This window comes from Magallana gigas, chromosome 10, assembly GCF_963853765.1.
Source record: "Magallana gigas chromosome 10, xbMagGiga1.1, whole genome shotgun sequence".
In the NCBI taxonomy this organism is placed as follows: domain Eukaryota; kingdom Metazoa; phylum Mollusca; class Bivalvia; order Ostreida; family Ostreidae; genus Magallana; species Magallana gigas.
In genome coordinates, this window is record NC_088862.1 from 18,375,769 (window position 1) to 18,396,455 (window position 20,687).

Here is a 20,687-nt window from a genome sequence, read left to right on the forward strand (position 1 = left end):
TTCCATATGATAAATAAATAGATAATTAATATTCTCATATCGATAATCTTTGAAATAGTAGATACATTTTAAGACTTTTCATTAAGTTTTTTTTTGTTAAATCGTAATCCACCCTTTATTTGAAAAGATTTTTATGGTATTTTTTAAATAAACTGAAAAAAAAACTGCGACCAAGATATATGGAATCTTATTGTTTGGTCTTCATTCATCAAATAATCAGTTAATATTAGTATATACATCCAAAAGAACATAGAAAGCTTGTAATGTTTTAAAGATAGTGGGCCTGAATAAAATTGACATTTGTTAATATTTTTTAAATACTTTAAAAACCAAAAATAGTACACAGCATTTGCGGTAAGCAGTTTTATTTTAATTTTTCTCGAATGAAATGATTCTAAAATTGATATTAACTAAGATTTCTTTCATCTAGAGATCAACATCTATTCAAAGATCTTGTATATTTTTTTCTAATCATTTTAAAACCTAGTATTCTTGCAAAAAAAGTGAAAAAAATCTTACAAAAAATTACAAATGTAATCGATTAAAAAAAAAAAAGGATTCACTTAAAAAAAAAATATCTTACCTAAAAATATCACAATTTTGTTCATTTATTTCTTCAAATATGATTGTTTGAAGTCTGCCTAATGTGTGTGACGGCTAATTGAAAAACGAAGATTATCCATATGTTTAAAAAGTGTCAAACATTAACAATTTCATGTTTTAAACATTTTTAAAAAAGAAATGAAATCGTCTTCTTATCGATTTTTATATTATTAGAGAACTATGTCATGTATAATTCATGATACACTCTTTAAAATATATTTTACAGCCAAACAATTTTATTGATTTTCAAAATACAAAATGACTTCACGAATCCATCAAATCCTTCTGTTATCTTTAAAAGACGATAATTATAAATGACATCTTTTAAATATATAAAAGATCTATTCATGTTAAAAATAAAACCTCGTAACTATTGATACTTTTATTTCTTTCCAAGTTGAAATCGATTGCTCTTAAAATTGACAAGTACGATTGTAATGTACATTTAAAAAAAAAAAAATAAAAGCATATCGGACTAATAGAGAAACGTTTTTATTTTGTGGTTTGTCAAAGGATATTCAGGCACTATGATGAATTGCATTTTCATTGTGATTTATAATCAGACAATTGTTTATCAACCTCGTTACATGTCAGAAAGTTTCTTTTCCCTAAAAACATTAAAAATGGTTTATGCTTGTTTCTTGTATATGTACTTGTTAACCTTTTAAGGACACTAAATGATGAATGATAATACACGTGTTATTCTGCTTATAAGACTTTTATTTTATTTTTTTTTATTCCAGATAGTTTAATTCTCAAAAACATTATAAGTTAAGTTCTTTTTTTGTTACTATTCTTATTATTTAATATCTTAACATTCAAATAATTGACAAAAAAACCAAATCTATAAAAATCAAAATTATTAATTTGATTTCTTTAAATAAAAACCTATATGCGTAAGTACTCTAAAAACATGTAATGACTTTTAAAAATCAAAGTACCGAAGAACTGACGGGAGTTGATTTTATCGATGTTTATTTATTTTAAAATCAATAATATATTATTTTGCATGACAAGTAGAGGTAGTTTCTTATCTGTATTTGAATTCCGCACATTTTTATAATTTGAATTTTCAGCCTTTTCCAACACAAGAATGTTGATAAAACCCCATATGAATTTAAAGATAGAATAAATTCAATCAAACTATGTATCAGTGATAGAAATATTTCAGAAAAATTTATGGATCCAAGCAATATTGAACCCTCGTCTTGTTCAACCAAACGCTCGGCTATCGCCGTAAATCTCCAACAAGCAAGAGAGACTCTCTGCTTGTCGGAGAATTTCGGAGACAGCCGAGCGTCGAGTTGAACGAGATTATATTGAACTCTGGCGTAAGAATATACATACAACTACAAAAAATATCTAAATTGTTCGTACCATTTAAAATCTGACTATTTTCAAGGTATTTATAAAAAAGTTTCCTTGAAAAACAATGCTTTAGCATATATCATTTCGAATTTATCAATTATTCTCAAGAACTAAGTCTTGTCAGTGGCGATGATTTGTGCTTTGGTCCAAACACTGTTTCACTTTCGGTTTGTGAGAGTAACTGCATAGGAGAGTTGATTAAAATCAACTCCAAAAAAAATGATTCATAAAAAACCCACACAAAAAGCACAACAAAATAAAAGCCAATTTTGAAAAAAGTGACAAATTTTCTCTATTAATACGGCTAAGATTTTGAGGAATTTTCCTAATGGGTTGTTTATTTACCTGTCTCAGAAATGCTCTGAAATCTCTCATACACTCTAAATAGCTCCGTTAAGTGAAAAGTGTGGTTTATCTGCAAATACCAATGGCTACTTCTCCAGAATTTTACCTACATAAACTTGATATCTAGTGGTCAGTGATCCTGCTTTAGAGAAAGATTTAGACAGCTTCGCCTGAGGAAAAAGTTGCTATCTCGGGAAACAATAAACTTGTGGTTGTCCTAATAGCCAGTATGTAGGTAAGCACTTTCTCAGGCCAAAACAAAATTTAACAAACTGAGGGTATTGCAAAAATGACACGATCTATCTGATAAAATATATGTACCCGTCAGGAATGATTAATAGACGGCTAGGCGTGAGATTAGAAGAGTTCAATTCACTTGAGGATCTGTAATATAAATTAAGAATAATTAATCTTTTAAATGGATCATTTTGATCTTTTATATGAATTATATAACATATGTGTTCAAAGTCTCATTTTAATATTTTAAAAAAATAAATCTAATATTTAATTCCGCAAGTTGTTGTGAACATTAGTGAGTTTTATAAATTAATCAATTGTTGTCTGCATTTTTGTACATGTACGTGAATTCTGCGTACGGTAGTTTATATATAAAAACAAGATTGATTCTTTATACTTCTATCTTAATACGTACATGTATTTTATATATTCAATATCAAACATAATTAATACTTCTTTAAAATAAAGCACATTTCATCGAAAATAATGTAGATTTCCTTATTGATCATGCTTAAAGAATCGATAGATTTATTTTTATTTGTCCAGATGAATTCTTAGACAATTTCAATTTATTTGTACACGGCTTAAGATTTAAGATTTGCTGAAGCAAGATGTTGAACTGTTAAAATTGTTTTGAAAGAAAAAATGATTTTTTAACGGAAAAAAAATTCTTAAAATCATCAATGCATTTCCATCAAACAAGATATTACTATTATTTATATATCACTCTGTAATTTTAATTGTACATCATTGAACCGATTTTATAGGATAAATGGAGTGTTCAACAACCAAACTTTAGGAAGATTTAGATACCTTTCATAATTCAAATCAAATTAAATTCATTTCTTAGATTATGTCCATTAATCATTTAGTATTTTGTCTTATCTAATTAAGGTTTTACTCACCCATTCTTTCTTTACCTTAACACAAAAAAGAAAACATGTAATACTCCTTTATAGATCAGTTTTACGTTTAGTTTTCATTTCTAAATGAATTATCGACCAATGTTCGAATTTTTTTGTTTTTCGTGTTTAAGTTGGTTGTGTTTTAACCATAAATTTTGTTGTAACATATCAAATAAATATCAGAAATCAATTAACAACGGAATAAACTTCATTGCATATATATACATACATAGGGTATATAAAAGTTGAAATGAATAAGAACTGTATACCATGCTTGTTAACAGGTTACATCTTAATTGCTATCGAAATAATGACAAATGTAATTTTAGATACTTCTTTTAAGAAGGAATTTGAGTTTTGAGAAGAATAATTTAAAAACTTCTTTTGGTTTTTTGTCTCTTTCCAATTTTTACCCATTCTCTTTACGTCTTTAAAAGCACTTCCTGTTTATATTCAATCTGATTCTAACATTCCAATGCTTACCGTGGCTTGTGTGACACCTATACATTGATTGATTGATAACCATACGGTAAATGCGTAATTACACACTCTAAAGGTTTATCTTTTTCATGCCCAAATTTAAAATTGGCGTCACGATTTTCAATGTATGTTTAATAGGTCACTGACTTACTCAATTAGCAATAACAAGAATTAAATATATACTTAAATCATTTTATTAAATAGTTTTCTATATTTATATTTAATCAGCTTGGTAGAATGTTTTCACTGCTGTATAAAGATTTAATCTTAGCAGAGTCGTATCATTGTATAATTTAAATGTTTTATAATTTTGTATAAAAAGCTTCTAGATCTGTACACCCTTATGAAAACCAATGTTTAAAGAGCATGTTTTGAGGTTACATCAGGTATTGCTACTACTGATGGTAAGAGAAGTACGTATTCAAGATGTAAAAACGTTAAGGTAATAAAAAAAATCGAGAAAAAATCATACGAATAATGTAGACATATAAAACCAAATACCAATAATTTTGAACACTATGGAACAGTTTAGTTTTGGGGGGAAATTATATAATCAAACATGCAAACAGGTTTTCTATAATTAAGTAATAAACATTGAATTTTGTGTTGTGTCGAACCATATAAGGTTAAAAAACGGAGAAGAAAAAACCCCAATTTTCCTTGTGCTTTGTTTTGATTTATGAATGTTTACACACATCGTTACCAGTGAGAGATCTTATAACCTTAAGATAAATAAATGCCAGTTTGCCACTTGTCAAAATACGGCACATATGAAACGAATGCCCTTGCTCACCTTGATAGAATAAAAGACCAGCTTTTTAATGTTTTAAAAGAATAAGTTTGATTAAAAATGAACGTCTCTGAGAATAATTTGTCAATAAAACACGCACGGTGAAATAAAGATAATATCTTTATTTTTCCTTGGATACGACCATAAGTCTAGCATCACAAATATTAAAATTTTATTTGAAAGTTTATGGTATGTAAAGTGCAAGGAAGGAAATTGACGTAACAAGAAATAAGATATAAAGTAAGCAAAATTCAAAATTCTTCTATCGTATTACAATGGATTATCTTTTAAAAAAATTATATGAAATTATCAACGTTGCATAGGACATCTGTTGATAAAAGTACAATATAATAAGAGTGCTTTCACTGGTTTAGAATTTCCAAATTTTACAATATTTAACCCAAAAAAGAATTGTTTTTAAAAATATTTCGAGAGGGTAGAAATGTACCACCCGCGGGATTTAAACTTATGACTTACAAATTCGTAGTAAACCCTTTAACCCACTGCGTTGCGATGTTTGTTTGTGTCTATTAGGAAAGAAACTACTTATATATTTAACACATGATTTTATTCTTTATCTCGATAATTAATATCAATACAGTTTATTTGATACTGACGTTTAGATATTTTCTGTAAGTTTGGACAGTTTCAATGTATAAGCTTATCTTTAACCCAATATGACAATAATCCCACATCTCCTTCTTGTTAAACGTTATTTCTTTGGTAGTAAATATACCTTTTTCTAGATTTTGGAAAAATGTCAGAAATCAGTAAAAATGGATTTGAAGATGTTTAGATGGATGTATTTAATAAATGTTAAAAGTTTCTTGTTATATTTAAAGATTAAAGTAAAATGGTTAAGAAAGTTACAAAAGAACATTTACTTCTTTTGATATAACTTGGATTAAAAATAATTGAATGCTATCAACCATAAAACCACAACAAACGTAAAAATGATGATAAACATTGCTGTCCTACATTATGATTAAATATACAGTATTATTTTTCTAATGTACAACAGCAGTTATCGATAAATACAAATATTTTTTCTATCATCAAGTGTAATTTATACCAGTTTGTTTGTATGATTTCTATTTTATGTCTCATTTTGTTCAGTTTAATTCTTATAAAACTATCACATCGATGAACCAAAAAAATAGTATTCAAGAGCTTTACATCTGTGATATTAGATAAATTAAGTCCATGCCACTTTAAAGATTACATTTTTCGTATATCATATTTCAGCCTTTACAGAATATCTTGCTATTCGGAGTTTTTTAGTCAATATTTCGAACTGTATGTTTGTGTTCTTATTCATGATCTTGTTTAAAAGAAACTATGCACATTGATACCTATCGGTTATTTCTATTCAAAACATATGTTTTGTCATTAAAAAAAGTCCACAGAAAAGGCATTGACGCTTTTACGGAATATGAATAAAATCAAATAAATGATAATTTTTTATACATAAAATAACATAAAAAAAAAATAAAATACCACTTATTATTAAAACGAACATATTGGTGAAACTCAAACTCATTTAACAAATTGATGATTTTGATGAAAGCTAAAGATTTAGCCATTTTATATATCTCAGGGCTAAATTTTGGAATATCCTTAATACCTATTATGGAATGTGCTCTGCCTCTTTTTATTAATGTTTTTTTATTGTTTCACAGCAGCAAACCTAGCTTAGAAAACAGTTATCAGAGACTTTACTTTTTCGTGGAAAAAATTGTTTTAAAATATACAAAAAAACGTCAGAATGATCGCCAATGATGAGGAATCATGTACTCAACATGTAATTTGTACACAAAAAACTGATAACTTATTTAAAAAAAATGACCGGAATTTTCAGTCCTTGCAAAAATTCATTTAGAGATACTAAAAGGAAATTATTTCAGCGAAAAAAATGTCATATTTAAACGATGGATGTGTGTGTTACTTTATCTGTATTTGATGGATTAATAAGAATATTTTTCTCTACTAAATTCTAATTTCTATAGTACAAATTAACATAAAACAAATTCAAGTAAAACCTTATAATGATAGTGAAAACATTGTACATTAAGATTTATCCAACTATATTTTAAATGTAACACTTACCGATTCTAAAAGTTTCTAGAACGCCAATAGAGCCTTGCATATTATTTTCCAAATTGTATAAATAAAGTCCAAAAAACTTTGAAAAAAATTCCGTTGTCCTTCAAATTACTGCGTATATTTCAAAATACAATGTTACATGGTAAGAGAGGTGAATGGATATTAATCGTCCAAAATGTAGATGAATTATTTTGGGGGGGGGGGGTGAATTAATTAATGTACATAATTTAACACTTAACGAAAGATAGAAAGATGAAAATCACGATAAAAATCAAGTACAAACAATGTGTCCCAATGAGATATTCTTGAGGCAAAAATGACTGATGTAATTTATAACTGTCATTTATTTAACGTAAATTTTTGAATATAAAGATATTCAAATATTCAGAATTATCAAAGTTATATGTAAAAAAAAACCACTTAGGATATGTGCCTTTTTCAAAATTAAACAACAGATTTACACAAGAATAATAAATCGGATAATTATCAAATGCAAAATAAACGGTACATATGGTTCAGTGGGGTGTGATAAATAAAGAAAACACTAGAAATGTTAAACGTTATAGGTTTTTTGGTGGTAGTGACCACTGTGCTTGTAGTTGGAGTTAGTACAGATGCCGAGGTACACCCTGGAACCAGCAGTTTACCAAATAGATTTTTACCCCATTAACTTCGACATAAAATAATACAGAAATAAAGTAAAAGTCCTAATGAGCACTTCTAGCTATCGATTTAGTTGTTTTTCATCAAATCTCAATGATAAAATTGTCGGAAAAAAATAAACAGTAGACAATTTAAAAGAAGTTTAGAAAATACAATACATTTAATATAATTTATCAGGTTCGTTATTCTGTGAAAACAACTAAACAGTATTATTTATGAATTTACTTTTAAAAATATTACACTTATGCTCTATTCCAAAAAAAATTACAAAGTAATAAAATAGACAATTCAAAAGAAGTTTAGAAAATACAATATTTAATTTATCAGGTTCGTTATTCTGTGAAAACAACTAAACAGTAATCATATGGTTACCTTTTCTTTGTAAACGTTTTAAGATATATTTTACCGTATTAGCATCTTACAATAAGGAATAATCATCTTAAATCAAATTTTGCAACCTTTAATAACTAAAAAAAAAAATATGAATTAAACATATCATCACCTTCATTTTGCAACCTTTAATAACTAAAAAAAAAAATATGAATTAAACATATCATCACCTTCACGAACTGACCTTGGGAATGATAAAAATACAAGTGTATCTGAACTGAATCCCAAACTAAACTGCATTCAAAGAAGACACACACAACAGGTATACTTTTAAGTGGAAAATAAATCGATAGGTAAGAAAATTTTGTCTTTTTAATTCATAAAAAGAAAATTCGTGAAAACATGATAAGTTATTAATGATATTTTTTGTAGCAAACATATTTGTTTTTAGTATGAAGGAAATGCCAAGGCAAGAGGCCTTCTCTTTGTAAGTTTCTTCCATATTTATTGGTGAAAAAGAAGCTTAAACATTCTAATTCATTTTGAAGTAACTTATCAAATAATAAAATTGTCCTTAAAACACCCAAATTTAAAACTTATGATAATTGTGTTCATGTTAAATAATGCATATATATTTAAAAGATATACAATTTTTCTACAAAATAATAATAGAAAAATTTAACTTTTCAGACAATATGAATTGGATGAGGAAATTATCTTAAAAGCATGGATCGAATACATCAAAGATTTGAAGAAAGAGAGAAAAAACATGAAAGCTATTGAATTGAATTATATTTTCATAACTTTGGTACATGACATAGTAGAGAAAAAAATCACGGTAAATTTTATTGTAATGTTACATCTAACAGTTATCTGATACATCACTTGCTTTCATTTGCTATATGCACGTTTTACAATCTTGAAAGCTCACCGCCCCAATTATGTATGCCCAAAACAGCTCCATTTATATGTATGGTGAATTTGAATTTGATATATTTTTTTAGAAATATAGATTCATAGTTTTAGTTAAATTATAGGTTTATTTTTAGAATTAAAAATATTATTAGGGATTACCAGTCCATGTTCTTTTATGATTTGTTTGTTTGGTATGTATAAATCTTATGGATGCCATCAGATCTAGAGCGTCATATTATAAAGGGCACAAAATCAATAATTTAATATTAACCAATATAAAAGTTTTGATTCAATTGATATAAATTTTAACAGTGGTTGTAATGAGCTGTATTATTTTTCCATATAGTATGCAACTGGACTGCTGATTAGGTTGTAAACAAATACTGTTAGTTTACAAGAAGTAACTATAAATGTAAACTCGCGGAACTTGAAAAATTAAAAAAAGGACGTTTGAGGACGGCAAAATCCTCCGTGATTTTAAAGACGATGATTGTCTTATTACATTACAATGTATATTGACTTAATGAAAAAAATATACTCAGAGTATGTGAATAGCCTTATTTTATAGAGAAGATATAGAACAAAAAAAAAAAAATAAATCCACTAAATAATTCTATCAAGTTCTAAAGGCATCGCGGTATTACGCCAGAGGCAATAGTCGAGAACGACTAAAATAGTGAATATTCGTCAAGACAAAGAAGAAACAACAAATTACTGAATACATTTGCTAAGATCCATCGCTTTGAGTTTTTAATTTTTTTAATACATAGGTATGTATACTCATGCCTACTTGAATTATGTGTCTGTACATTACTTCTACTCCCATCCTATATCAAAGATATCAAAAATAAACAAGTTGTTAACCTAAGCTAATGATTTTATTACCAATGCATTCAATTCGACAAAAAAGAAGAAGAAGAGACTGTTTTTATTTTTAACATAAGCATGTCTTGGCTAAGACATTGCTAAGTTTGCGTTATGTTACGGTATAAAACATTCTTAAGCAGAACTTGTGTAGGTCTTCAGATTCCGCCTAAGTCCTACTTATGACCCTAGTTAAGTCAAAATCTTAGCATGCTCTATGTTTCGAGCCCTTGGTCCTTACAATATGAGCTGCAATTTTCATGATGAATTTTTTTTTTAACGAAAATGTTATTTTCTACAAAAATGACAAAAATATCAGGATTTTTAAATTTCTTTTCGCCATAATTTTGTGAAAAGGGACGTTAAGGAGCCTTAATTGGGGCGTAATTGAATTATTGTCGTCCCGTACAAAAATTGATGTGCAATATGTTCATAAGAAGAGATATCTTTCCTCTGACAAAAATTAATGATTTTTTCAAACCTTATTTATCATAAAAGTTTAAGTTACACGCAGACTTAGCATACTAGCAGGTTTTTACAGCAAAATAAAATTCTAAAATATACAGCTCATATTTCTTTAACTTGCATACTCGAAACAGTTTGTTGTTGGAATATTTGTTTCAATTTCTTAAAGATTATGAATGTTTCATTTGTATTAAATAAATCACCAACAAAAATAATTTCTTTATTAGCAGAAAATTTATAAATATGAAACAATCCCTACTGTGATTTAGGGATTTTTCCATATATGTTCATCTATAATATGGGGCTTACCTAACAGCTTTTGCTTCACTATTCTTAACCAGCTGAGAAACACCTCTTTCAAGAAAGAATTTTCCAAAGTTTTACATAAAATATATGAATAATCTGTGTCATTCCTCAATATCTCTGGGATTTTTTTTGAAAGTGATTTTAGAAGCTTTGCCCATTTTGCTGTAGTAAAATCCCAAAAATTAATCTTTTTAGACCCCCATAAAAATGATCCTGTAAAATTGTACTCTTCTTTACTCTTCCACTTTACAGCCCAATATAAATTGAAAAATATTATTTTGAAGACTGTTTAGGTATCTAAAGCTAGGTTTTGGGTTTAATTTTATAATTTTCATTGGTTTAAAATTTCCGATTTCAGAGATTTTTGGCAAATAGTTTAAGTCTTTCTTTCCAATTGTATTGTTGGGAATTTATTACCAAGGAGCTCAAAAATTAAATCTTTTAAACTAAGTTTTCATTGCTGGTGAAATACATCCCTTAATTTGTGTTTTGCTACCAATCAAAACCATGTTTGATTTAGTAAAATTAATTTTTAAGCCTAAAACCTGTGTGAAGGAGTCTGAATCCCTGAGAAATGTCATCTAGGTATTGAGATATTTTGTACTCTTCTCCGTCTATTTTTTACCTATAAAATCTTTATAAATTCTTATCAATATTCCTTAAATTTCAGCACAAAGTAAAAATAAGTATGGCGATATTGGGTTGCCCTGTCTACGGTCTCTTTCTGGGTAAAACTATTCTGGAATTACACCGTTTTGAATTACACAAGTTTTTGTTTCATTTTAGAAGGTTGTAATCCAACTTTTAAAGAACCTGCAATTAAAAATTTTAATGCTTTCAAAATAAAAGCCCATGAGATAGTGTCAAAATTTTTTTAAAAGTTAATTTACATTAATATGCCTGGTTTATCATTTTGTTTTGCATTTCACATGAGGTAAATTCTTTTCCTTATATCTTAGCGACCACAAAGTAGATAGAAAATTTGATCAGGAAGCAATTAACTAAAATTCTCTTTAGTTGCTTAAAACCATGCAAACATATATGTACTGTGTAAATAAGTATTATTCAAACAAATTTAATTTACACAGATATGTCCTGATAAATGATCAACATAGGTTACTTTAATTATATGTGACAACAATGAATACAGTAGAAGTTGAGAGTATTAATAATGTTATGTTAATAAAAATCAATTGCAGAGCGATGTGCTACAGGGGCCTTTTTAAGACCCTATCATTGATTTGCATTTCTGTCTTTCGAAGGACAAGTATACTGATATAACAACAGTTGTTTTCTTAACATTGCAGTTATCTTTAAATGGTTATTCGGCTTCGGTACATATTTGTAGAAAACGCAAACGCAATAAAAAAAAACCTAACAGAATTCTTATTATCAATCCAACCTAGAATGGAAATAAAATTGCTAATTTTTGCAAAAGAAAGAAAACCTCTTGCATTAAAATAATTATGAATTTTAATTTCTTTTTTCAGGATATGGAAAGAGGACTTCTGAGTAATTTTGACATTAAGCCTGAGTAATTGAGGACATAACCTCGTGCCATGAGCCAAAATATTGTTGGATTTAATAATAAAAGCAACGAAGACGAATTTCAGGTGTATTGGTTTTGTTGAATGCGGGTATTCGATAACATAAACAATTTTTGGTTCTAATATTGTTTCAATTGCTCAAAGTGTTAGTTTTGGGTATGAGCTTTATTTATTCATCGCTAGTTTCTACATCTTGTATAAACCAATACAAATGTTATTCTTAAAAAGATATTGATCCAACATAAGTCACTCTTCTATCTTAATCTGATGTACGTAAAAATCAATTATTTTTCATTCATCCGTATAAAGATGCCTTTAATAAACCAACGTATAAATTTAAGAGGACATCGCCATGTTTCCCATACACTATAAAAAAAGTTCTGTATTAATATAATGTTTAAATCATATTTTAAAATTGTTATTTGAAACGGTTAATTATGTCAATACCAATAATCGTTAAATTTGAAGTCAGATAACTTAAATTTGTTAAGCATCACGAAGGTCTGTGCCATAGAAAAAATAAAGATTTCTTTGGTATTTACTGACTATTTGGACGATAACAAGTTTGGAAATAGGTACGATGCTGTCTTTGGAACATTATATAAAACTGATATCGTTCTCATAGATATCAAATAGGTATACAATATCAAATCTATATAATGGAATAGAAGCAGGGATTAAAGGTCTATATGACATTTAAAGAAAGTAAGAACTAATTGTTATATTTGCTTTATGCCTTGTTTCATAGCCGTACAAAATAATAACAATATTCCTAGATATGATATTTTTTTTATTCTTTTTAATAACTTTATTATAATTCAAAGGATTGTTTGGGATCCGATCCTTTTAATGATTTTAGTTTTGGGAAAATTTAAAAGGAGTTACCTTTTTCATGTTAGGAATATAACCAGTGTATGTTAAACATCACTTTCACATATAGATATTGCAACAATATTGTTTACATGAAAATGAAAGTTTTTTACACAAAATCATCAATAGTTTAGATAAAGCATGCAAAGAAAAAACATGATTTATAAGACTTTATACGGAAAATCCTCCTTAATTGCAAATTACGGTATACGTATTCTAATTATATACAGTGGTAACAACGTTCTTGTTGACAAGCCATATACAGTGGTAACAACGTTCTTGTTGACAAGCCAATCGTGATGAACGTGCGCCAATGCGACTGGACGTGCAATCAGGCGTTCCATGGTACGAATGGTCGTGCGAGTCAGACGGGGTATATACTAGTATACCGCCCATTTCCGACGCTCTTCAGTAGACATAGATGAAAGATGCAGCAGCATTTATTATTATACCTCAATATGATTATTCTATTATATTTCATTGGTCTAGAAAGTCATGTGACAGGGCGATTTTAAAGGAATGAAGAAGCCGATATGAGCATATGATGAGGACAATGTCACTGCGATGATTTGGATCGCATTCGGTCGCGTCTGAATAATGTGCATGTCCAATATTCTGAGGAGACTTGATGCGAGCACTAAAACGCATGCAACGAATGCGGGAGCCTGTGCAACGTATGCGAGAGCTTGTTAAACGTATGAGAAAGCTCGTGCGAATCTAAAAAAAATTCCGATCCCAAAGTGATGTAAAGTGCTCGTGCGCCATTTGTGAAAGGGGCTTTACAACACTTTACGATCAGAACTTTTTGGATTCGCACGAGCTATTTCATACGTTGTACGAGCTCTCGCATTCGTTGCATGCGTTTTAGTAGTCGCATCAAGTTTATTCTAAATAGTGGACATGCACACCATTCAGACGCGACCAAATGCAATCCAAATTATTGCAATGCAGCGCACGATTATTGCCATGCAACGCACGAACATTAGTACGAACATTTTAAAACATTTTGTGTACTCGCAAGAGCAATGCATGATTTTTAAAGATCGTAAGATAAATTGCAGCTGCTTATGAGAGTGTTGTGCGACACAGAGACTGTTGCATAACGTGTCTCGTGTAATCTTTCAACGCTTTACTATCATTGCAAGGTTCATCAGTTTCAGTTTCCATACTTTTCCACTATAGTCTGTCCCAAGTTATTGCTTCCATCACTTTTTGGTTATTTTTGATAAAAATACACATACCTGTGAAAGAAATGCTGTTGAAATCGATAAATGGGAAAATATCCAAGATATCGTCTTTGACAAATTATCATAAACTTCATTCATAAAAGTTCACAGGAACGAAAAGAAAGGACTATGTGCGGTTTTCTGCATTTTTTGCCCCCAAAATCAAAGTTTTAGAAAGAGCTTTAAAAATAAGGTGATAGTTAAAGATAGTTAAAGTCATATTGAAAATAAAGGTATAAAAGGTTATCACCACAGTGACGTCATAATGTAGAAATGACGTCATGAAGATTGCATTATTTTGATAAATTGATGTTTTGTAGCAAAATATGGGTGTTTTCCGATGGTTTTTCGACTGGGAAACATCGAGCGCAGGCTTGCTCAAGTACCATTTTTTAGTATAATGTGTATAACTATCTGAAGAAAATCATATGTTAAAATCGCACTTGAGCAGACCTGCGCTCTATACTTCCGAATGCAAAATATAGAGCAAAAATGAGAATATTTTCATTTGTTTGCAAATTTGCGGGAATTAGGTCATTTATGTGACGTCATTGATAAAAAAGTGAATGAGCAATGATGACTAAAATCAATATTAAAGTTATAGGCATCCTCTATACAATGATTTGTGAAGATTTGATTTTTATACGATATAATTAGTGCTCGCATCAAGTCTCCTCAGAATATTGGACATGCACATTATTCAGACGCGACCGAATGCGATCCAAATCATCGCAGTGACATTGTCCTTATCATATGCTCATATCGGCTTCTTCATTCCTTTAAAATCGCCCTGTCACATGACTTTCTAGACCAATGAAATATAATAGAATAATCATATTGAGGTATAATAATAAATGCTGCTGCATCTTTCATCTATGTCTACTGAAGAGCGTCGGAAATGGGCGGTATACTAGTATATACCCCGTCTGACTCGCACGACCATTCGTACCATGGAACGCCTGATTGCACGTCCAGTCGCATTGGCGCAAAGTGACAGGACTGAAATTGACACGCCCTGTTTATCGATAGGTCTGAACCTGCAGCGACCTTCGTAAAATCCCGGACTGCACGAAATAATCATGACGATGTCAGACTCAAAGTCTCACAGGAGACGATTTGGCTGTTTCTTTTAGCTAACATACTTTTGTACATTAACAGTAATTTAGTGAATCTTACTAACTTTTGATAATCAGTTTATTAATTAGTTGAAGACAGATGTTAATATAAACAATAAAATGCTTTAATTCTTTGATGATTCATGCGGTTTATGAAGGTAGCGATCATTGCAGGAAAAATTTACATAACCCGCTAACGCGGGTTAATATTTTTCCTGCAATGTCGCTACCTTCATATCCCGAATGAATCACCAAAGAAAGCATTTTATTGTTTAAATAAGTACATGCTGTTTGTCTTGCATGGTGATTGTCAATAATAACCCAGTGCTTTGTATTTTAAATTTATAACTATCAAATAAAATATGCTAAAGCGAAAGACATTAGGTCAAAATTATGGACTCGAACAAACTTTTCCGGAATTTTTCGGAGCCAATTCCCGTCCCTTCGATGAAGTATCATTCTGCGATGCAAATAAATTTATCACCCAAACCAGTTCAGTCCACTCAACTGAAACCCTTTATATTGGTTTTTGTAAAAGCAATTGTTTCTTTGACAGAAACTCTTGTTATTGAAGTCAAAATACTTTAGTCGTCTTGGTACAGACGCACGAAAGGGAGATAGGATTGACCGATGTGAGAAATAAACCAACGCATATTCACTGTCCAATCGAAGCAAATGATTTGAAAGTTTGCATTCATTACTTTGTCTGAAATGGAAAACGTTATCCCTCAAACCTAAATTTTTGACCTCGGTGTCTCAAAAAGGAAAGTATGCGTATATTTCAAAAGGACGGTGCTACATATTAGGCGGGCAGTTTCATAAATACTTGCGAGTATCAAAAAGATGCATTGATTAGAGAGTGAAATTCAATTTCAATTAATGTATTGAAACTTTAATGCTCTAAAACTATTATTATGAGTTTGGCAAAAACCAAATTCAGGAGAATGTTTGTAGTCAATTAATGTGTTTTGATAATTTTGATGATGAAGTTTGAATAAACGAAACGACACTTCTTTATGAATTTTATTTATAAATTTCTCCAAATTAAAGGCATTAACTCTTTACCATCTAAATAATTACATGTACTTGTATAAATAGTTCCAAATGGAAATAATAATCCTTCGTATATCGTATATTGTGGTTTCATTAATATTCAAGGATATCAATTTTCGTGAGTAAAGTGAAAACCACAGTTTAAAGGATACGTAAATTTGTGGTTAATGACCCTATCAATACAATATGTTAATACAAATTGCACTTCAATGAACATTTAATTTCGTGGATCAAGTTAACAACGAAATCCACGAAAATTGGTATTCAACAAATATTAAAGGAACAACAGTATCATGTTTCATACATATCTCCATATTAGGAGCGATAACTCTTTCGTGATTATATTCATCGTCTAAGAAGTAACTACTATATATATTATCAATACAGAAATGTCATATTAAGCAAAATTTATCTTCCTTAAAGAAAATTTCATTGATGAAAATTGTTTGCACATAACATGTTAAGCAAGTGTAGTTTTAAATATTTAATGTAAGGAAACAATTTCTATAGGATATTTGATGGAATCATTATAAAATAAATCAAAGTTTTAGGAATTAATACTTTTAATGTAAATCAACATATGTTGAAATATCAAACAATAAATGAAAATAAAAGTCATTGATAAAAAGAAAACGATATTTGCTTAACTCAAAAATAGCGACAAAATCTTCACTTCAGTATATATTTTGAACTCTTTGCATTCAATGTTTCAATATGTGTTAACAAAAATATAGTGACATTACATAACACCGAAAACTTTCTTCAGTGAAAAACAGGTTTTCTATCTCTTAATAAAGAACTTGTTTTCCAATCCTATTCCTGTAAATCATTTTGTTTATATTAAGAGGTGATAATACCTATACATATTTTTTCATGATGGCGGTTTAAACATGATGAAATAAATATTGTAATATTTGCAGTCTTTAGGAGTTATTCCTCCTTACCCAGGATAGATCTATCTACATGTGTGTGTTCTAATAACTAAAGATAATTTTAAAACGATGAAGTATTATATTTCAATACTGTATTTATTAAACAGTATTTATAGTTCTTAACACAAGCCACTGCCTGTTTTGTGTACATGTATTAGGCATGTCATTAACATAACATTTTTACCTGAAGGTATCTGAAAGTCTGAAAAGACGGTGAAAGTTTGTATATTTAAGTGTTGCAATATTGCGATGAGTTATGGTTGCTCAAAGCAAGTTTGTCAACTTACCAGGAATGATCTTATGATGAATTTGACTGAGAAACTGTCACATTTATAAACGGTATTCAGGTTTACTGTTTGGTGAATTTCAATGGTTTATCTTTCTTCCGAAGGGAGTAGGAATAAATGTCTCAATAATTCCCAATCAGCCCTCGTATGTTTTTTGCTCTTCTGGAGTCAAATAAGGCATCATTTTAATTTTTTTTTAATTCATTATTGTTAAAATCCTTGAGTTCAAAGTGGTTCAAAAAATCATAATTTAAAATGTTACCATAGACAGACTGTTAATTTTTTTTCCTATATTTAAAAAAAAACCGATAGACATAGTTACAATTTAAAAAAAAAGATAGATATAGTAAAAATGTTATTTAAGATGGCCATTTAAATGGGTGAATTGTTTGGCAAAATCTAGATTAAAGGTAAGCCATCCGTTGAATTTAACGTATAATTTTTTTATCCGGTGTTCAGATACCTTTACATTGATGTAAATGTAAAACTAGAATATAATGGTGTGTTACTAAGCCACTTACCGAAGAATAATTTTAATATTTTTTTTATCATTTATTATTTTTTTTTCAGATTTGGGATTTGATAAAAAGACGTGGTAAAAATGTTAAGAAAAGAATCTATCAAAGTTCGGGGATAGAAAACACACAACTCATTTGATGAAAATCATATATATACCGTCACAAATCAAGAGAGATCCTTTATTGATTGAATTTAAGCACTTTTCAATAATTTTGCATTAATTGCGTGCCTTACGATTATTCTAAAGTATAGCTGAGATCAAACCAACAGCAAATATGTAAAATTCTAAGATCTGACAAATAAAATTAAATGCATAGTTATGCTCGTATAACAGCTTTTAATCATTAACGCCATTGTTGTGGTTTTAGAATAAGTCAACTTATTACAGGAAATCAAAATTCTTGTCAAAGTAGACATTTGAGTGATACAGTAGGTGGATATTATATACATATTTACTATATGAGGACGATAGCAAGTTTATTGTCCCTCAAGACAGCAACTTCTTCTCAAGGCAATTGAAAGCTGAAGAAAATAGTTGCTGTCGAGGGGGAGAATACTTCCTATCGTTCGAATAGTAAGTGAATAGGTATTTTATTAAACCAAATAAAACTATATTTTTCGGCAATACATAATTATTTGCTGATAAACAAATTAGAGTTATCGGACTTTGAATTTAATGTAGCGATAGGATGAGGTCGAAATCGAAATCGAATACCGCCGGTGAATAGTTTCAATGACTATTCGCCATGGGCAGATACATGTAGCACGGAAACTATTTCACTGCTGGATAGAAATTATAGCATGTTTATTCGTTGTAATGTTCACGGAGATATAATAAATTAAAACAACCAAGGCATAGCGTGATTAAGTTTTGATTATTAAAAAAAAACTATTTTGCTTTTAGACCATATGTATAAAAAAATATTTTAGCATTGAATAAATATTTTTTCAAAGATATAGTCTCATTACGCGCGTTACTCAATTTGTGTGCACACACCGCTGCAGTTATGATTCTATATTTTTCAAAAAATAATGATTTAATGCTTGCATGTATATTTACATTTTTTTTAACTTCTTGCCTTGTCTGCAAATGTGTTGTATACATTTTAAGTCCTATTTTATCGTAGAGATAAGTTCATATAAATGGAAGATCCCCTGTAACAGCCACATGCGTGAACTTTGATCCCTGCTTGTGATGTTGCGTTTTAGAGCGTTCAAACGTCAATTTGAACCTCGACATTTTTTTAAAACTTTTCAGTACCCTGTGTGTGTCACAGCGTTGTAACCGCAGTTACTGTAGCTTTCCAAACACTTTACATGCAAAAAAATATCTGGATTGTAAATATAGTCGTACATGTATATGATCTTGTTTTCCCTTCGGACTAAATGTCGTACTTTCATTGGTTTCAACATAGCATGTGATTGGGCACTCATATATCCGTTCGGTGAGAACTTATATGGCCGTCATTTGCTGACGTCATATTGTTGTCTAGAACGGAACAAATGGCAGCGTTGAGATTTGCTCAACTCTCTGCAGAGGAAAGAAAGAAAACGTTTAAAATTGAATAGCAACAAAACATTGTAAGTAATCCTTAACGAAGAGAGGATTTTCAATTAGTAGCGAGCGAAGCGAGCTCTAAGAACCAGTGTGCGCAGGAAAAAGAACGAGCTAAACCTACAGTTCATCAAACCAAATTTTTTGTTTTTGATTATTAAAAATTTGATTACAAAATGGCCGACTTTTAACTCGTGACGTAAAGTTTGAAGACACGTTTTGAGTACCGCATATGCTTTGGCGAGACTCAAAAGATTTGTTACATGCTTCCATATCTCCGTATTGAGTCGAGAAACGTAAACAAAGACGAACAAAGTCATGGATGACGTCACAGTGCACTCTTGCTATATTTCCCGCGATAAATATAGAGGTGGATCAAACATCTGTAATGCGTGTACTAGCTATTTCAGTATAGACTGCGATACCTGCCTCATTGAAGTATGATTTGTTTTTCATTGTTTTTAATATAGAGATTTTATGTATATATATTAGCAAGAGCCATACTTTATTGTCATATCGATACATTTTTAAGCTAATTGTGCATGCATGAGTAGGGAGGAAATAAACAATAGGACATTTTGAAATAATTAAAAAGGAATAAAATGAAAAAATAAACAGTTAAAAAAATTATGTAGATATTGCATATATAGACAGACCATTAAATTTAAAATGGGAAATTACACACCGACAAACAGGTACCGCTTTCTCTGTCTGTCTGTCTGTCTGTCTGTCTCTCTCTCTCTCTGGGAAGGGGGTTGCGCTGTATGTATCATAACCATTAAAACCAGTACCTTTGGCATTCTTATTGTAGAGCGATACTCTTTCAAAAATTCTTTGACGTTCGTTGATACCTAAATAAAACTATAAGTTGACAATGATGCAAGGTATGTGTAATTCTTGCTGTGCCCGCCAGAACGGTAGCACCGTAAAACATATTGTTTGAAAGATGAGAGTAGATCATTGCTTTTTGTGAATAAATGTGTCACAATAGTCTGAGGAAAAGTAAAACGCTTCGCCTCGCCATCTATAAGATTAAGCAACCCGATATATTTCTGTAGTTAGTCAGTAACAAATCTAATCAGTGATAATATAAATTTACGAAACTTCTGTTAAAACGAATACAGAACACATTAAAGTTATCACGACTAATCAAAAATCTGTTGATGCGATACACAGGTGAACTGAAAATGTTTGTTTAATTGTCGGGAG

General features: G+C 29.7%; 1 long non-coding RNA gene across 1 annotated transcript; it reads left to right on the forward strand.

Annotated features, from left to right (window-relative positions):
• Window positions 1-8,122: 8,122 nt before the first annotated feature.
• On the forward strand, window positions 8,123-12,071 carry LOC136272120 (uncharacterized). Its single transcript, XR_010710026.1, has 4 exons — window positions 8,123-8,177; window positions 8,276-8,311; window positions 8,515-8,662; window positions 11,865-12,071. It is a non-coding gene; the product is annotated as an uncharacterized lncRNA (long non-coding RNA).
• The last annotated feature ends 8,616 nt before the right edge of the window (window positions 12,072-20,687 follow it).